This window comes from Phyllobates terribilis, unplaced genomic scaffold (assembly GCF_046119375.1).
Source record: "Phyllobates terribilis strain yellow unplaced genomic scaffold, ASM4611937v1 Scaffold_3__8_contigs__length_932513732, whole genome shotgun sequence".
Lineage (NCBI taxonomy): Eukaryota > Metazoa > Chordata > Amphibia > Anura > Dendrobatidae > Phyllobates > Phyllobates terribilis.
The window spans coordinates 825,528,763-825,549,057 of NW_027362763.1; positions in this window are offsets into that span (position 1 = coordinate 825,528,763).

Sequence of the window (20,295 nt, forward strand, 5' to 3'; positions counted from 1 at the left end):
CAAGGGGAGACAGTTTAAACAGTTACATCAGTAGTGAGGTCCCTGCTCGCAAGCTTACATTCTACAAACCCCAAGTAGATGCCTATATGAATATAGTTACCATTGGCCTGCACTTACTTCATGTGCAGAGTAGGACGGGTGTGCGGGACACTTATGGTTAGGATATGGATAGGGGCGGTGGTGACATTTTCGTGTCTTCATACAATATTATTATGTATCCTGTACATGGACATGTTGACACAAATACCACAACTAAAGGCAGTCATTACTCTGCAAACATCATCCAAACTATCACCCCATCATGCCTCTTCCTGGAGCTCTATTTTTGGTTCCACCATTTGTTTTTAATGGGATTTTTATCGCAAATGTATTCTCATTATTTAAAAATATAAAAATGACGCTCACCTGATGGAAATCGTCATCATCACTGCTGTCCTCGGTGTCAGAGAGAACTATAATGCGCTTAAATCGCTTTTTTCTCATCATATTTGCAAAATTCACTTACAACACTCCTCTCTCCACAAACGCCTACAAAATCCCTCAGCGGAACTCTGGATGACGGGGCGTTCTATATCGTCCAGTCATTGTGGCATCATCGGAATGATGAGATTGTTTGTTTTTTTATTTAACTTTATTTAAATCTACAAAACGTACTGCAGAAATACAAAACATAAATCCAGAAAAAAACAACAATCCTTCTAATTCCCTAACTCCTGCCCTTTTTTGAATTGTTCAGAAAAAAAATAATAATCAAAAAAGTCGACAAAAAACAAGATTTAAAAAAACAAAGAAACCCCGAAAATATAGGCGATTGATCATCCCTCTCCCCCAAGTTTTAATGCTCTACGCTACATTTTTTGCAAAATCTTCTCCCAATTTTTTGAATTCTCTGAGGAGCAAAGCCACGCCCTCTTGTATTTTATTACTCTCTGAAAAAAATTCTTCCATTCTGTAGTATTCAATTTTTTTCCCTATCCATTTCCTAACCAAATCCACTCTTGCTGTATAAAGTCGCCTACTTACGAACTCTTCTTCCTCATTTCATCTCTTCCGTTCCAGAGAGCAGGTTACAATTGTTGATTTGACCTCAATGGAGATCTAAGTCCCCAGTTTCCCCTCTATATCTTTATACCCTATGATAAATGTATCAATTCTGCCCTTGTTTCTTACACAACTTACAAGTATTGTCAGCTATCTTCTCCATTCTGTATAATACCTGGTGAAAATAATAGAACTAATGGATCAATTGGATTAATTTATAGTTTGATTAATTGACATCCCACTTTTGTTTTTATATATATTGAGCCTCTGCAATATTTACTCTTTACTTTCTCAACTAATCTTCTTCTTAAACATTAAATATATAAGGAATCACGGTTAATTTTTTATTAATATTATATTTATTATATTATAGAATATTGTATAAAATATATAAGTTTATTAATATTAGATAGATTCTTTTTTAAATGGCAACCAATCAAAAAATAATCCGTTCCTCAATTTGATTCCTTCATACTCTTCATCGCTTGTTGAATTTGACAATATCTAAAATCGTGCACTTTACTTAAGCTAAACTGTGTCTTCATCACATTAAATGGCAACAACTCATCTTCATGGATTAAATGTTTAACCAAATGCAACCTTTTCTCTTCCAAAACCCTGTATCTTAACAATTTTATATATATTTATATTATCCTATATATATTTATATTATCCAATTGACGTGTTAATATTTAATATCTTCTTTAAATAATCAAGTATAATTGCAAGAATAAAACATTTGTCATCTTCTAGATTCCCGTGAAACAAAATCCCTGATTTCAAAAATTCATAAATGTTACAAAATCCCCTTTTTTCTTATTTAGTAAAAATCTTTCAAAATCAGAATTCCTGAAATTTAAGTAATTGGGCTTCCCAGAAATATCTGTGGAAATAAGGGACGGCCAAGCCTCCTTCTGTCTGAGACTTCCGAAGATAGTTACTTTTATTCTCAACCTCTCTCGCCAACAAATCAGGTCGTTCAGAAGAGTTTCTGTTTATTTAAATATTTTCTCATTTACCCATACCGGGCAGACGCTGAGGACATAACGAACTAGAGGCGAGAGACCATCATCTTAATCAGGGTTATTCTATCCACATTAGATATCGGCAGCAGCATCCACATCCACATCTATTTTAATTTCCTAATGAACAATATAATGTTAAGCGATGCAAAACTCACCAGCTCCCATGTGATATTTATCCCTAAATATTCAAAGCCATCTTTTTACTAAAGTCTGTAAATATCTTCACGCTTTTCAGATTTTTTCATCAAATAGTAATAAAACCCATATACTACAGTTGCTATCCAAGCCAAAGTGGGCACCAAAAGACACGGTCACCTCTATGGTCCACAGGAAAGATTTCCCCATCTCTAACAAAATCAGCAGAATATCATCTGCATAGATCAATATCTTTCCCCCTCTCCACTGCTGCCAAAACCGCTAATTTCCTCAAGGAAAATACAGTGAGAAGATAAGAGAGGGGGCATCACCGTTTTGTACCTCTGGCTTGGGGTGAATGGTATAATAGTTTGATCCACCTGATAAAATTCTCCCTGAACCCAAACATCTTGAGTACCCGCCACAAGAACGCCTACACCACCCTGTTACAAGTCTTTGTGGCCTTTGATGCCAGGATGGAGCGGTGGTCTCCGTCTCCTAATATTGTTAAACACTTTCCTCAAATGAATCAGTTCCACTCCCTGGTATAAAACCATTCTGGTAAGAAAGTAGTGGGGGCTTCAGAATTATTTAAACATGTCTTACATTTTATTGAGGATCCAGATACAAATGAAGAACAACTTCCTTTAGGTCCATGATCAGAGTTGACAATTCACACCAGCCACTTCTATTATTAAAGGAGATGTTCACCAATATTTGATGAAACAAAGGAGTTTAGCGTAGTCTTAAAACTAAAACGCAGATGTCTCTCTGATCACTTTCATTCATGTGCACCTCTGCTTGTGTCCTGTGTTAGTTTTCGCTCTTTTTCTGCCAAGGGGTGTCTTCCATCCAAGTTGGAATAGACCATGTCTAAATCTCTTTTCCTTCTTAGACGTCACCTCTCCAAGATTATCTTTTTTTTAATTCAAGTAATTGAGAGATTGCATAACAGGAAAAAAAGAATAACAATGGTTCCAGAATGAAAATACATAATTATTCAACAACATCATATCTGTTATTAGCTCTTTATATACATCTCCATACACATCATGTCAGTCAAGTTTAAAGAATACAGCAATACACATTACACAGGTGTTTATAGGGGAAATACAAGAAAAACTATTATCTCCCAGACTGAATTGAGAGGTAGGATCAGTAGGGTGTGGGTCACACCAAAGCTTCCAAACCTTCTCAAATTTATTAGGACAGTGTCCACTCTTATATACTATCTTCTCATACAAAAAGCCAAAAAAGAGAATTCCCATGTACAAAAATCAGTCAATCTTTATTCAACAATCAATTAGACAACATTAAAAAAGTGATACTACAGAGATGGTGGATGAATGCAAATTAGCATGCTTGTCCTAGAAAGTTGGACAGGTTACAAATATAAATATAAATTGCACATGGAGCCACTAAAGACCAATATGAAGAAAAAACATATAAAGGATGAGAATCCAAATATATACATATAAATGCCCTGAACAGTAATGAACATCAAGGGGGATCCACCCGGCTGTATAAATATGTAATATAAATAGTGAAAGTTCACTCTTAGACCTAAGTAATAGTGCCAGAAGTACACAATGTGTGATCCACCTAGTGTTCATCAAATAGAAATACTATGGTCGCACAATAAAACTGTTCACAAAGATCAATATATAGAAAAAAGATTTTATATTCCCGTGGATTCACTCCATAAGGGTAGTGGCAACAGGATGAGACAATGCTGAGGAGTGGTACTCAGAAAAAAGTATAACTATAAACAGAACAAGTGCTCAATATAACCACACAGTCAGCAGACTGAAAAATCCTTAAAACAGTGCTATTGAACATAAATAAGTCTCAAAGGACAGCAAGCAATTCATATTCACTGCAGTAAACCCTCTAACGCGCGTTACGCTTCAAAGCTTCTTCAAAAGGGTATACTGAGTAGACAGAGACTGGGTATTTATGTAATTGGACAGCTAATCCACTACGTTACACATCAAATGCTATTTAAAATGATTGCATGAGAATGTTACATGGAGATGTTAACCCTTTATAGAATGAGGAGTATATAGCCCTATACACCAGATATCGATTGCGATAAAAAACGCCAAGCTCACCTGCAGGGCGGGCTCCCTGTTGCACCTCGCTTCCTCGCCGTGTAGTCACATGCGAGAGGAGGGAGGAGCGAAGTTCAATCAGGGAGAGCGTGTGTTGCCCGGTCAACCCCAGACGCCAAATAGTGCATCCATTCCCACCACGTGTGACAACACGTCAGAGGAAGGAGAGTCCATATGAAAGTGCGTGTTGCCTGGACTACTCCAGAGGTAGTATGGCCCGGACTGCATCCCCCCATAGGGGCCTTAAGGGGAGGGCAGCATGACTCAGGAGGTCTGCTAGGCTGTAATTTGGGGTGGTGAGGGGTTAATGTAAGGAATAGAGTTTTGGGCGCGAATTTGTAGGGGAGGAGTATAGGGGCAGGGGGATAGTACGGGGTTATCTGATTGGCTAGTGGGAAGTATCTCTGTGGGGGGTATATAAGGTGAGGGGTGGTGGGGGTAGTCCATTCGGGAAAAGTTAACGTACCTGAATCTACGTCGGGTCCTGAGGAATGGAGGCTCTTTTCCAGGAGATCCGTTCCTTGGCTGAGAGCAGGGGACAGCTGTGGCTCCAGGATCAGCTGCAGCGATGGAACACTGAAGGGATGGCCGGAGAGGTCGCTGCACCCGCAGCACCTCAGAAAGGTGCAAGGAGGTCCAGGCCGCCAGAGAGACTCAGCCCGGAAGGGACTCCCCGGAACAGGCGCTGGTTGCAAAGCCCCTCCAGGGACCCCTCTGGATCACAGGCACAACCCCAGCCCACATCTGCCGCACACCGCTCTGGAAGAATCTCTCAGCATCAGCATTGTCCAGAGGCCGGGGTGAGTGACAAAGTTGGCTCCGCCCCCCCTGTGAGGTCATCCCGGTCATGTGGCACCACTATCCAGGAAGTGCGGGCTGCTCAGGAGAGCAGGGCCTCTGCTGCTGCAGTAGGGAGAGATACATTATATGAACGGCCGGGGCATCCACTTCGGCCCAGCGAGCAGCCAGGGGAAGGAGAGCTGAGCCTGAAGGATGCCGGACCCAGGGAGCAGAAGGAGGCAGGAGGGTGAATAGGTCAGCCGGAGCTATTTCAGGTGAGCGGCAGGCACAGCCGCGCCGGGCCCATGCAGCGGGGGAAGCAAAGGAGTACCGGTCAGTTGGAGCTGACCCAGAAGAACGACAGGTGCAACGGCACCGGGCCCAGGTGTCAGGATCAGCAGGACCCCGGCGGCGGAGATCGGGAAGACCAGTGCGGGGGGGCCAGGAGACGACCCACCCGGGATGTCGGTAGCACCGAGGACCGGTGCAATGTCCATGGGAGAGGGCAGATTGCTGCTAGGGATGCGGGCGGCAGGCATGTAGCTGAAGTCTTTCCTCCTCCCAGACAGCGCGCTATTGTGGATAGAAGGTCCAGGTCTAGAGGTGGGTTGACTCCGTCGGGTTTACCTGGCGATGTCCCCGAGCCTGACTCTGCCTCTGAAGAAGAGGGCCAGATTTCATCTGGCAGTGAAGAGAGTGGGGACGATCGCCGCGGAGGACACGAAACGGCTGTTCCGAGGTTTCCTCGTAGTTGGCCTGGTAAGTCACATGGTTTAAATGCGCCTCGGGGGAATGCGGATGATGTAGATCAGAGGGAGCGGTATTTTCAGAGGGGCTTGGCAGCTGACAGGGCGATGGGTAGTGAAAGGGTGAGTGATGTTGTGTCGGAATTTCTTAGCATGGTGCGGGGTTTTTTGTCACCTGCGGCAGGTCCTAGCGGAGTTTGGCAGGGTGGTGCTGGAGGTTCAGGGGCGGTTGCGGAGACCCCGGCAGTTGTGAGTGGAGGGATTCCCGCACCAGTTGCAGCTAATGAGACGGTTGCAGCACCAGCGGCTGCGGTGACTCCAGTGGATACAGTGCGGTTGGATGACAGAGCGAGAGGCGAGGTTTATATGTGCTTTGATGGCCCCTTGGGAGCTCATTTAAAGCAGGAGGTGCGAGAAAAAATATGGAAGGATGAGTACGTGGAAATTTTTTCTTTGCTACCGTTGGAGAAGTTTAATTTGGACAGGGTAAATCCAGATGAGAGTAAGAAGGATGAGGAGGAGCGCAGGCGTTATCGTCTGATTCCTCGCACTTTTCAAAATTGGCTGCAGGCGTTTACCACACTAGCGAGTGTCACTGGGGAGAAAGCTCTGGAGAACTGCTCTGCATTATTTTGTTATTTAGATTCGATTAGTGAAGCATACCGTGTTTATGGTGGGACGGCCTGGCTGAGGTATGATGAACAGTTTAGGCAAAGAAAGGCAGTCCGTCCGAGTTTACGGTGGGACCACAAGGAGATTAGTTTGTGGTTGCGATTGATGACAGCACCAAAGTCAGCCTCGCAGTCCTTTCCTGGGAGTAGCGGGGGTTCTGCCAATTCAGGCTCCAGGAAGGGGCTGTGCTGGCAGTTTAACGAGCGGGAATGCCGTTTTGGCACAGACTGTAAGTTTAAGCACGAATGTTCAGGCTGCGGAGGGTCTCACAGCCATTCCAAGTGCTTTAAGAAAGGAAAGAAAAAATCAAGCGACTCTTTTTCAAAAAGGGAGGACACCAGTGAGAATAGATCGGATGCTTCCGTTTTTAAGTAGGTATCCGGATAGGGAAGCAGCTGTGTTGTTGAGGGATGGTTTTAATTTTGGCTTCAGGATTCCGTCGGCAGTTGTGCCAAAGTACGGTGTGGCCTAAGAATTTGATTTCGGCTCGGATGCATGCGGCAGTTGTTAAGGAAAAATTGGATAAGGAAATTAAGTTCGGTCGCATGGCTGGTCCTTTTTTGGAACCTCCGTTACCATGTTTGTGTTTCTCCTCTGAGCGTTGTGCCCAAAAAGGAGCCTAACAAGTTTCGGCTAATCCATCACTTGTCGTATCCTCATGGTAGTTCAGTTAATGATGGTATTGATCCAGATTTGGCATCAGTATCGTATGTTTCTTTTGACAAGGCCGTGGACTGGGTGTGGAGGCTGGGAAAAGGATCTCTCATGGCAAAAACGGACATTAAGTCCGCTTTTCGTCTGCTTCCTGTGCACCAAGACAGTTTTCATTTACTTGGTTGTTTTTGGGACGGTCATTATTACGTGGATTGTTGTCTACCGATGGGATGTTCGATCTCGTGTTCCTACTTTGAAAAGTTTAGTTGTTTTATTGAATGGGTAGTTAGGGAGGAATCCGGCTTGGACTCCGTATTGCACTATTTAGATGACTTTTTGTGTATTGGGCCAGCTTGGTCCTCAGTTTGTTCTTTGCTGCTTACGACGGTTGAACAGGTAGCATCTCGCTTTGGCATTCCGTTGGCCCCGGAGAAAACGGAGGGCCCCTCCACGGTTTTGAAGTTTTTGGGCATTGAATTGGATTCCGTCAGGATGGAATGCCGCTTGCCAGAGGACAAGTTGTTAGATCTGAAGTCTTGTGTCCAAGAGGCTTTGCGGGCAAAGAAATTGCGCCTACGCCAACTGCAATCTCTTTTGGGTAAGTTAAATTTTGCGTGCAGGATTTTACCTATGGGAAGAGTTTTTTCACGTAGGTTGGCTCAGGCGACAGCAGGCATTAAACATCCGTTGCATTTTGTAAGATTGAATTCGGAACACAAGGCGGATTTTTCCATTTGGGCGGATTTTCTTCAATCTTATAATGGCAGGTCGTTTGGATGGATCAAGTCGTTTCTAATGTGGATCTGGTTTTGTTTACAGACGCGTCAGGTTCTTATGGTTTTGGGGCCTGTTTCGGTGGAAAATGGTGTGTGGGAGAGTGGCCGGAATCATGGAAGGATGCAGGTTTGACAAGAAACATGGCATTGCTGGAAATGTTTCCTATTGTGGTGGCTTTGGAGGTTTGGGGCTCTGAGCTGAGGAACAAGAAAGTGCATTTCTTCTGTGACAACTTAAGTGTAGTGCATTGTATTAACAACTTGTCAGCTGTTTCATTGCCAGTTCTGTCTCTTTTGCGCCATCTAGTGCTCAGGTGTTTGGATTTTAATGTCTGGTTTTGTGCTGTTCATGTACCGGGTGTTCAGAATTCAATAGCTGATGCATTGTCTCGCTTCCAGTGGGATCGTTTTCGGGAACTAGCGCCGGACGCGGAGCAGTTGGAGACCGATTGGCCCCGGTGGTTGTGGGATCTAGTGTCCATGCAGCGTTGAATTTGTTGAGGTGTTCTGTTAACCCCAGTACTTGGTCTCGATATGTTTCTGCGTGGCGTCTTTGGCAGGAGCTAGAGGAGTCGGCAGGTGAGCAGGTGACGGAAGCGGACCGTCCCTATTTATTGTTGTATATGATCGGCAGGGCATTTCAGGAGGGTTTATCAGGCTCAGCTGTAGCTGGTAGGTTAGCAGGTTTGGCCTTCTTCTTTAAGTTAAGTGGTTGGAGGGAGTTTACCAAGGATTTCTTGGTTCGCCAGGCGATGAAGGCATTTCGGAGGAGCTATCCGGTACGAGATTGGCGGCGCCCGGTATAGTTTGAAATACTGGGTCAGCTTTTGCGTTGCCTTAGCTGTGTGTGTAGTTCTGAATATGAATGTCGGCTATTTGGGGCGGCCTTTGTTCTGGCGTTTTTTGGGGCATTCAGGATAAGCGAATTGGTGAGTAGAAATGTTAAATGTCATGGCGGGCTGTTATCACAGGATGTAGAGTGCTTGGAGGAGGCAGTACGGTGTTATTTGAGGGGGTCAAAAACCGATACAGCTGGTAAGGGTTGTTTGGTGGAATTGTGGGCTGTGGACGGTTTGTTTGAATGCCCTGTGAGATGGGTTTCTGCATTTCTGGAGGTGGGAGGTCCATCATCGGGTGCCTTTTTGTTACATCAAGATGGATCTGCATTATCGGTGTATCAGTTTATTACCATCTTCAGGCGGGATTTAGCTAGTTGTGGTCTGAATGGTTTGGAGTTTAGTTCTCATTCGTTTCGGATTGGGGCTGCCACTGAGGCTGCTCGCTGGGGTTTAGGGGTTAAAGCTGTGAAAAAGATTGGTCGCTGGGAGTCGGCGAGGTATCGGTCTTATGTCCGGCCTCATATTTTATAAGATTTTCCCCAATTTTTTGATAGCGTTATTATTTGGTAACGATTTTCTTTTCTTTTTTACATCCCCCCCCCCCTTTGTTTTATGTTTCAGGACCCCCTAGGTTGATCTGGGTGTTAGGTCACTCATATGTATATTGGGGTTCCGGCACGCCCGGTATTTAATTGTAAATTGGTAGGTTGACAGCCGAGCCATCCATCGTTGTTCCAGAGCCCCCAACTTAGCTGTTTCAAGGTGGGTCAAGGGGTTGTTATCAGTAAAGGCAGTGAACTTGCTGGAAGCCAGATAGTGCTTGAATCTTTCAGTGATGGCCCAGACCAAGGCTAGGAACTCCAACTTGAAGCTGCTATAGTTCTCTGGGTTCCTCTCAGTCGGGCGGAGCTTCCTGCTTGCGTATGCGATCACTTTCTCTTGCCCATTCTGCTTCTGACTTAGAACAGCACCCAGGCCTTCGTTGCTGGCATCTGTATACAGCAGGAACGGTTGGCTGTAGTCAGGGTAGGCTAGGATCTCATCACCTGTCAGGATCTCCTTCATCTCCTGAAACGACTCGGCTTGCTCCTTACCCCAGTGGAATGGGGGGTTTTTGCCTTTGGGGGACTGCCCTACCAGGAGCTCTTGCAGAGGAGCTGCTTTCTTAGTGTAGTCCTTTGCTAACCTCCGGTAGTATCCTACTAGTCCCAGGAACTGACGCACCTCCTTGAGGTTCTTCGGCTCCGGCCACTTCTAGATGGCTGTGACTTTCTCCGGGTTTGATGCTACCCCTTCCGGACTGACAATGTGCCCCAGGTACTGTACCTTCCTCTTGAGCAGGTGGCACTTTGAGGGCTTCAACTTCATCCCGTACCGGGACAGTGACTCAAATACCTCTGCCAGGTGTTTCAAGTGGTCCTCGTATGTTCTGGAGTACACAATTACGTCATCCAGGTAAAGTAACACAGTCTCGAAGTTGCGGTGTCCCCTCAGCACTCCATCAATCTCTGGAACGTTCCGGGGGCATTGCAGAGTCCAAACGGCATACTGTTGAACTCTATTATACACGCAAGCTCAAGCTGTATAGGCTCAGCTTTTAAGGAAGAAACAAAAACTATGACTAAAAATTAATTATTTATTACAGATCTTTAAAAACAACATTGACAAAAATTAAAAATTAAAAAGAAGAGACCTTCTGGTTCCATACATCAAATGATGCATGAAGTATAATGAAGGACACAGCTCGGTCACAGACCTGAGTAAAGTAGCATAGATAAACAGAGCCCCATAATTTACCTCATAAACCAAGGTGGATATGTCAGCAAAGAGATCTCCAAAAAAGAAAAAGCTGAGCCTATACAGCTTGAGCTTGTGTGTATAATATTGTGAACTTGGGAAGTATCTATAATGACCTCTTGCGATTTATACTGTTGTCCCATCGGGGTGGTGAAGCCCGTCTTCTCCTGATCCTCCTCAGCCACAGCTACTTGCCAATACCCACTAGTGAGGTCAAGGGTTGAAAAGTAATTTGCAGACTTTAAGGCAGCTAGGGACTCCTCTATGCGTGGTAAAGGGTATGCATCTTTAGGTGTAATGCGATTTACTTGACGGTAATCTACACACATTCTCATGCTCCTTCTTCCTAACCAGCACTAGGGGAGCTGCCCAGGGACTACAACTATCCCTTATCACTCCCGCTTTCCTCATGTCATGCAGCATTTCTTTTGCCTTCTGGTAGTGAGCTGGGGGTATAGGCCTATAACGTTCTTTGATTGGGGAATGGTTGCCTGTGGGGATATGATGTTGAACCCCCTTAACCCTCCCAAAGTCTAGTGGATGTTTACTGAACACCTGCGAGTACTCTTGACCAACCCGGTGTACACCCTGTTTTTGATGGGCAAGAGTTGTGTCCGACCCAACATGGAGCTGTTGACACCAATCCTCCACCTGGGTTGCAGGGTCATTATCCTCCACTTCTTCTGGTGAAGTTAAAGGACTCCGCCTCATAAATGCAGTTATTATTGACAGCATGTAATTTGGCAACAGGGCATAACGTGGCAGTTTGACCTCATCTTCCCCTAAGTTGAGAAGACGGATGGGCACCCTCCCATTACGTACGTCTACCACTCCCCTGGCAGTTAAGAGCGTGGGTCTGTGCTCGGAGCAAAGGGGTTCTACTACCGCCTGATAGCTCTGTCCTCTAAGACCTATGGCAGCTCTACACCAGATGAGCATTTCACTCATTGGGGGGATGACAATGGGTATGGGGTCTGTTACCCGCACGTTACCGATTTCACCATCTGTTAACTTTACTTGCTGTTGATACATCAGGACGCGGATCTCCCTCTGCAGTGCCCTCCTCTGTCTCGGTCTGGCAGTGTCGGCTATCTGTTGGAGCAAGAACACAAGTGCCCTCCTCTGTCTCGGTCTGGCTGTGTCGGCTATCTGTTGGAGCAAGAACACAACTTCTCCCAAACAGTTACCAACAAGGTTAGTGCCCAATACCATATACGGGTTGCTGTCATCAGGGTTAGTCTCCACTACAATTAATCCCTGGTCTTTCAGCTCCACTCTCCCCACCTTTAAAGTCACATTTTTAACCCCGAGTAGGTTATGGGGGAGTCCATTTGAAGCATATACAGACAAATTTGGAGCTGGCGGACGTAGATCGTCCATGGACCAGAACCTCTTGTAGAGGACTTCAGGCATGATGGTTATCTGAGATCCTGTGTCCAGCAGGACATGCGTCGGGATCCCGTCCAACACAATGGACAGAAAAGGTCTTCCTCCGACGAACCTATTGTACCAGTCTGATGGGCCTGGTGAGTCTACTCCTGGGTGTCGGCCTGCGGACCCAGGGTTTTCTCGTTTCAAGGACAATTCTGGACGATATGTCCGGTCTTGCGACAGTGGTGGCAGGCTGGGTCCTTAGGTGGATGGCGCTGGTCACTGGTCCTCGGCGAGGGTGGTGTTGGCCTCCTCCTCCTTCGGGGATATCCTCAGGGCTATCGGCTAGCAAGACCTTCCCTCCTTCCTCAGGCTCCGTCCGCAGCTGTAGAGCACTCAGCACAGTGGTCAGGGTTTTGCTCAACTGACGCACTTCAGAGCTCAGACTGTCCAGCTCTCTAGGGGACGTTACAGGAGCCTTAGCTTCAGCAGTCACTGGGGAAAATGTGGGTGTTGCAGGCTCTGGGGTAGCCCCACCCTGGTAACGTTGGATGGCATTTGTTTCCAGGGGCCGCAGTCCTTTTATAGCCATGTCCTTGAGATTGTCAAAGGTGGCATCTGGATGTTCCAGGGACCACCAACGCACAGTCCTGCTCTCCTCTGGAGACCTCAGTCCCCGGACAAACTGTTCCTTCAGCATTTTGTTCTCATTTTCAATGCTGGTTGGACTAACCTGGTTCAGAGCCCGCAGGGCCCCTTGGAGACGCCAGGCGTAGTCCCGAACATTGTCCTCTGGTTGTTGGGAACAGATGTAGAACCTCATCCGGAGGTCCGCCTCAGTAAGGTCCTCAAAGACAGTCTGTAGTTTTTGGAATATTGCGGACACTGACTCCTGGTCTGCAGCCGACCATGTTTCCACTTCCCGTTCAGCAGCACCGGTCAGTTGTCCTAATACAACGGCGGCTCTTTGTTTACCTGTCATGAAGTACATGTCCAAGATACCACATATCTTCCGTTTGAATCCAGACAGGGTATCTGGTTTGCCGTTGTACTGGGGGAGCCACTTTGCTCCAGGAATGTACGGTAAAGTCATAGGCATTACAGTTGTTATGGGCGCTGCTGGTGGAGCTGCGGCTTCGGCCTGCTCATCATCGGGCGCGGGCTGAACTTCAGGGACGTTGACCGGTAGGTCGGTGTTCTGCTGCTCGTCGGACATCTTGGCACCCCCCTAGTTAACCGTGGCCTACCTTCTGGTTTTTCTTCCGGTAGGCCGCAGCTCCGCAGGTGACGGGTGTCTTCAGGACCTTGCGTCGCTTGCGTCCTACGTCAGCGCGTTCAGCGACGCTCCTTACAGGACCTGGCGCTTGTTGGTTTGACGTCAAAGCGTGGGGCGTGTCCGGGACTTCGCGCTCTTTTGCAGTTATGCCCCTTATTTTCCCGCGATTACGCCCTTCTTCTCGCTCAGCGACCCAACAATGGCGGCAACCTTCACCACAACTTCACATACACAGTTCAGAATAAAGGCACACAGTACCCGGTGGCAACGGACACAACACTCTGTCGTTGCAGCGGGCATGTGATCCTGTTCATGACGCCAGAAGAGATGACTTGCCCAGGGGATGGGGATGACTCGGTTACCCGGGCCTTTAGCCTTAAGGAGGTCGCGGTGGTCGGCTCCCGGGCCCGTACTCTGGGGTCTCTCTTTAAAAAGGCGTTGATAGATGTTAAGTTTTATTAAAGAGTTTGTGACGCCACCTATGGTTTCTGATGATATTCACCAGCGCTGCGCAGTCCACTGAGGCCGGTGATAAGGCAGCTAGATGGTATGGCTCCCCACAGGTGGAGCTAGGCATCAGCGCAGGGTATGGACGGGGAAAGCAGGACGGAGAGACTCAGCCGAGTCAGAGCAAGAACAGGGACGGACACAATAGTCGCTTCAGTACCTTTTACAGATGGAAATTCAGGCACTTCCCGGAGCACTGTAGGGTGAAGGGTGAAAGTCCGGATCCTCCCCAATGAGCGGGTTTTGGGCCTCCTGTTTCTTGCTTCTGCGTAGTAAGTTTCTGACCTGCCTGAAGCTAGGCCTAACTTTGTCTCTGTCCTGCGCTGGCTGACCTTGTGGTAGGGCCTTCTCTTGGAGTGCACGCTCCCGACCTACGGGGCCTATGTGTCTACTGGCTCTGGTACGTATCAGCACTTTAGCGATCCTGGGACTTGTAGTTCTCCAGGGATTCCGGTTTATCTTACTGGGTCATGGAGATCCCGGTAAGCTTCGGATCCGGTGTCCGGTAACTGCTTCTTCTTCGGGGTGAGCTAGTTAAGCTCCTCTGCCCCTATGAACTAACTCTCTCTACTCGCCTTCGGCCTACTCGGGCCCTCCTAGGCTACTCACACTAACGGCAGCTTGCCGCGCTTCACCGATCTTATGACGCTGGCACACCTAAGCTCACTTCTCTGAGCTACAACTGAGTCTAGAACATACTCCACTGCAGACTAACCTCTCTCAGGCTTCGACTGCAGGAACTCTCTCAACAGATTTCTGCTCTCTGTCGACTCCAGTCTAGACTAACTGCTGCCTGGCTCCACCTTCTCTATTTATCTATCCCTAACGAGTTCCCTCTGGTGGTCTGAGGTGGAAGGTGGAGATGTGTGAATGGTTATGGGGGCCTCTTGTGGAGGAATCCTTCAATACACTGTTCTAGGATCTGTGATACCAAGCACAGCTGGGCTACACATTTGCGAGGCCATGTATACAGTACGGAGCACTATGCGGGGCTATGTTTACAGCATGGAGCACTATGCGGGGCCATGTATACAGTACGTAGCACTATGCGGGGCCGTGTATACAGTACGGAGCACTATGCGGTGGCCATGTATACAGTACAGAGCACTATGCGGGGCCATGTATATAGTATTACAGAGCACTATGCGGGGCCATGTATACAGTACGGAGCACTATGCGGGGCCATGTATATAGTAGTACAGAGCATTATGCGGGGGACGTGTATACAGTACCGAGCACTATGCGGGGCCATGTATATAGTAGTACAGAGCACTATGCGGGGGCCGTGCATACAGTATGGATCACTTTGCGGAGTGATGTATACTGTGTGCAGCACTATGCGGGGCCATGTATACAAAACAGCAGTATGTGGGGCCATGTATACAGTATGGAGTACTATGCGGGACCATGTAAACAGTAGTACGGAGCACTATGCGCGGGCCGTGTATACAGTACGGAGTACTATGCGGGGCCATGTATATAGTAGTATGCAGTACTATGCAGGACCATGTATACAGTATGGAGCACGATGCGGGGCCATGTATATAGTAGTATGGAGTACTATGCGGGGCCATGTATACAGTACGGAGCACTATGCGGGGCCATGTATACAGTATGGAGCTCTATGCGGGGCCATGTATATAGTAGTATGGAGTGCTATGCAGGGCCATGTATACGGTACGGCGCACGATGCTTGGCCATGTATATAGTAGTACAGAGTGCTATGCGGGGCCATGTATACAGTACGGCGCACTATGCGGGGCCATGTATACAGTATGGAGCTCTCTGCGGGGCCATGTATACAGTACGGAGTACTATGCTGGGCCATGTATACAGTTGTACGGAGCACTATGCGCGGGCCGTGTATACAGTACGGAGCACTATGTGGGGCCATGTATACTGTGTGCAGCACTATGCGGGGCCATGTATACAAAACAACAGTATGCGGGGCCATGTATACAGTATGGAGCTCTATGCTGGGCCATGTATACTGTGTGCAGCACTATGCGGGGCCATGTATACAAAACAGCAGTATGCGGGGCCATGTATACAAAACTGCAGTATGCGGGGCCATGTATACAGTATGAAGTACTATGCGGGGCCATGTATGCAGCACGGAGGAATATGCAGGGCCATGTATACAGTAGTACGGAGCACTATGCACAGGCCCTGTATACAGTATGGAGCACTATGTGGGGCCATGTATATAGTAGTACGGAGTACTATGCAGGGCCACGTATACAGTATGGTGCACTATGCAGGACCATGTATACAGTAGGGAGCACTATGTGGGGCCATGTATATAGTAGGATGGAGCACTATGCGGGGCCATATATACAGTACGAAGCACTATGCGGGATCATGTATATAGTAGGATGGAGCACTATGCGGGGCCATGTATACGTACGGAGCACTATGCGGGGCCATGTATACAGTACGGAGCACTATGCGGGGCATGTATACAGTGCGGAGCACTATGCGGGCCATGTATACAGTACGGAGCACTATGCGGGGCATGTATTCAGTAGTACGGAGCACTATGCATGGCCATGTATATGTGGCACCCCAGGGGTCTGGTTGCCACAGTAATAGAAATATTATGTCTGAGAGCAAGTGGGAGTTTTTTTTGGTCAGGAGCCCTAAGCATGCAACATGGCCCACCCAGACCTGGGAGGGGAGGAATCTGCCCTTATAAACTGGGTCTGGGGCGGGATTAGGGAGTGAAGTTCCAGACACAGGGAAAGTGACAACAGGAGCTCTGTAGGAGCAGGAGCGAGTGCCAGAGGCTGGAAGCTAGAAAGCTCGCCTTGGCTGAAGACACTAAACCCGGACACGGAGTCCGAGGCTGTGGGGACATCCAGGTCCAGCAGCAGAATCCAACCGGCAGGGGATTCCATGTCCTCTGGCCATAGAAGCCCGGAGGCACGGTCACAAGCAAGGTACCAGCACCGCCATCGTGAAGCGGAGGCTAACAGAAGGCCCCAAGTCACCGGCCATACGGGTGAGCACCACACGGTATACTCAGGGACGTGGGCTACTTCCACCCGCATAGAGCAAGGTAGCCAGGAAAGAGTGCAGATAGTCGGGGAGGCCTACAACTCCACCTGGCCAGGGGAGATCCTGCTTGCTCACAGACTGACCAGACCCCTACTGCTAACCAGTACTCCCGGGAGGGTCAGCTTTATACCATCAGTAAAGACCCTGAACTGCACCACACGTCTCTGTGTTTCATCGCCGCACCAGCACCATTACTACTGGGACACTCACACCATCACTCCCATCATCCACACTAGCTGCCCTGAGGCAATACTTCTCCCGTGGGGATTTATTCCATACTCGGCTGCGCAAATTACATCAGCCTCAGCGGTCTGCAGCGCAGCGGCGGTCCCCACTGACCGCAATCCACGGGTGGCATAGTTGGACATTGTTATTACTTAAGACTGCCACTGGTTTGACTGCCCTGGGCACGGACCGGGTCACCGCCACACTGAGACTACAACCCCCAGCGATCCGGCTTCGGGTATCCCCCTGCACAGCACAGGCCGAGGGGGCGCGTCAACTTTGGCGTAGTCGGCAGGATTTCGTGCCCGCAACCACCGGGTACTGCGTGCCTGAAAAAAGACTTTTAAACTTACCTGTGGTGAAGTTTCCCGCCGTCCGGAGTCATTTCCCGCCATCGGACGCCATCTTGGACCGTTTCCCTCCGTCTTCTGCCGTCTTCCCGCCATCCACAGCTGCTTCCCGCCTTCGGACGCCATCTTCGGGACGCCGCACAGGAAGAAGAGGGGCGTGGACGCCGAAAGCCCGCGAGATTCGAAGCTCCGCCCCACGCACTGACGCTGCGCAAGGTCCTGGAAGGGAGAAAGTGCGACGCTGATGTCATTGGAGCGCGACGCCAGGTCCTCTACCCCGACGATTGACTGCGGAGCCGCGGCCTACGGAAGAAGAGCATCGCAAGGTAGGCCACGGTCCACTAGGGGGGAAGGAGGATGTCGGACACCGAGGAGAGCTCCACCGCCACACCGGCCGCCAGCGCAACCGCTGCAACGGTCATGACATTCACCATGCCCTATATCCCGCGGGCAACCTGGCTACCCCAGTACTCAGGGGAGTAACATACCCTGAGTGACTTTAGGGAAAGACTTGATAGCCTCTTCCAGGTATACCCCCTCACAGAAGAGCAAAAAGTGAGCATTCTGGTGGCCCAGTTAATCGGGGCAGCCCAAAGGGAGTTAAAGTCCTGGTCACCTGGGAAGAAGAGGACTGTCAGAGAAATACTAGCCCGGCTGAAAGACACATTTGACACCCGCACCTCAGCCGAGATAAAACTCAGATTTTACGGGTGCAAACAGCGGGCACACGAAAGTATAAGAGACTATGCTCTAAACCTACAAGAGGCCCTGAGAGCCATTAAGCAGGCAGACCCTGACAGCGTGGGAAATTAAGACAAGCTATTGAGGGTCTACTGTGCAATACCTACCGAACCCAGTTGCGGGCAATGGCCTTACAGGACCCTGACCTGGACTTTGCACAGTTCAAGGACAGAGCCATCCAGGTGCTCCGAGAACCGGCACCAGGTGGTGCTGTGACCCACAGGCGCCCTGCTATCACTTATCACCAGGACGCGGCGCCCTTGTCTGCAGGGCCTGTGGGAGCTGATGCGCAGGCTTTGAACAATAACCCGGCTACAGACCTGCACCATCAGGTCCAAGAGCTGACTAAGAGCGTTGCCGCGCTAACCAGAACTGTGCAGTCTTTACAGGTCTCTTCTCCAGGAAAGATCCAGCTGGCATCCGGACTGGAGGACGTCCCGTGGCGCCGACTGAGGAGGATCCCACCATCCAGAGGAAGACCCAGAGACCGATACAACGAGGACGGACGACCCATCTGCCGCCGCTGCAATCAACCCGGACATATGGCAAGGTACTGTCATTTAAACGGGCACAACCTGGGGTAGAGGGCCAACCCCCAGGCCTAAGATCATCAGGCCCATCGAACTGGCATGACAAGTACGTATGGGGACGTCCGGTCTTGCCTGGGGTACTGGACGGCATTCCTATGAGTGCCCTACTAGACACCGGGTCACAGGTCACCACCATCCCGTACGTGCTCTTTAATCGGTACTGGAATGACTCGGACATAACCCGCTACCCAGATGACGACCTGAGCATTATCGCCAGCAATGGTCAGCCCGTGCCCCAGATAGGATTTAAAGAGGTGACCATCAAGGTTGGTAAAGTTGAACTGCCGGCACAAGGACCAATCATTGTGGACATTGACCGTCGCGAGAGTCACCCAAAAATAACCCTAGGTACTAATGTAATTGAAAACTGTCTTGCAGAGGTGATTCTTATTTTGCAGCAGGTTGCCAAGAACGCCAGTTCCAGCCAGCAGCGTGTGCTACAAAAAGAGATCCGGGCACTGATGAAGCGGCAACAGGTGGAATTATCTGGTGGTGAGAAAGGTAGCGTGAGAATGTGTTACCCGTTCCCTATTGCCATGCCCCCAAAAAGTGAGATGATGATTTGGTGTCGGGCAGCTATTGGTCTGAGAGGTAGAGACTACCAAACAATGGTAGAACCCGTCTACTCAGACAGTAGGCCCACCATTTTGACAGCACGGGGGGTGGTCGATGTACGCCATGGGAGGGTGCCCGTCCGCATCATCAATATCGGGGAGAGAGAAGTATACCTGCCCCGGTATGCCATGCTAGCCAAATTGTTCACCATCAACCAGAACTCTGTACAGGCCGTGGAACCCTTGCCTCCATCTCAACCAGAGGAAGGTAACGGCTCTAAGAAACCAATGGAGGACTGGTGTCAGCAACTGCATTTGGGTACTGACTCCACTCCCTCACACCAAAAACAGGGAGTCTATCGGGTGGTTCAAGAGTACGAGAGAGTGTTTAGTGTTCGGGCGAGTAAAGGGGGTAGAACATCACATCCCCACGGGAGACCACCCTCCTATAAAGGAGAGATACCGACCCGTACCCCCTGCACACTATCAACACGCCAAGGGGATGCTAAAAGACATGAAGGAGGCTGGGGTAATTAGGGACAGCTGTAGCCCCTGGGCAGCTCCACTAGTCTTAGTGAAAAAGAAAGACAACACCATGAGAATGTGTGTAGACTACAGGAAGGTCAACCGTATCACACACAAAGATGCGTACCCGTTACCAAGGATAGAAGAGTCCTTAGCTGCATTAAAATCTGCTAACTTCTTCTCTACTTTGGATCTCACTAGCGGGTACTGTCAGGTTCCTGTAGCAGAGGCGGACCGGGAGAAGACCGCATTCACCACCCCGATGGGACTCAGCGAATTCAACTGTATGCCGTTCGGGCTCTGCAACGCACCAAGAACCTTCCAACGGTTGATGGAATGCTGTCTGGGACACAGGAACTTCGAGACGGTCCTACTATACCTGGACGACGTCATCGTCTATTCCAAGACCTATGAGGACCATCTGGAACACCTGGCAGAAGTGTTTGAAGCCCTGGCAAACTATGGCCTAAAGGTAAAACCCTCAAAGTGTCATCTACTGAAGCCAAAGGTACAGTACCTGGGA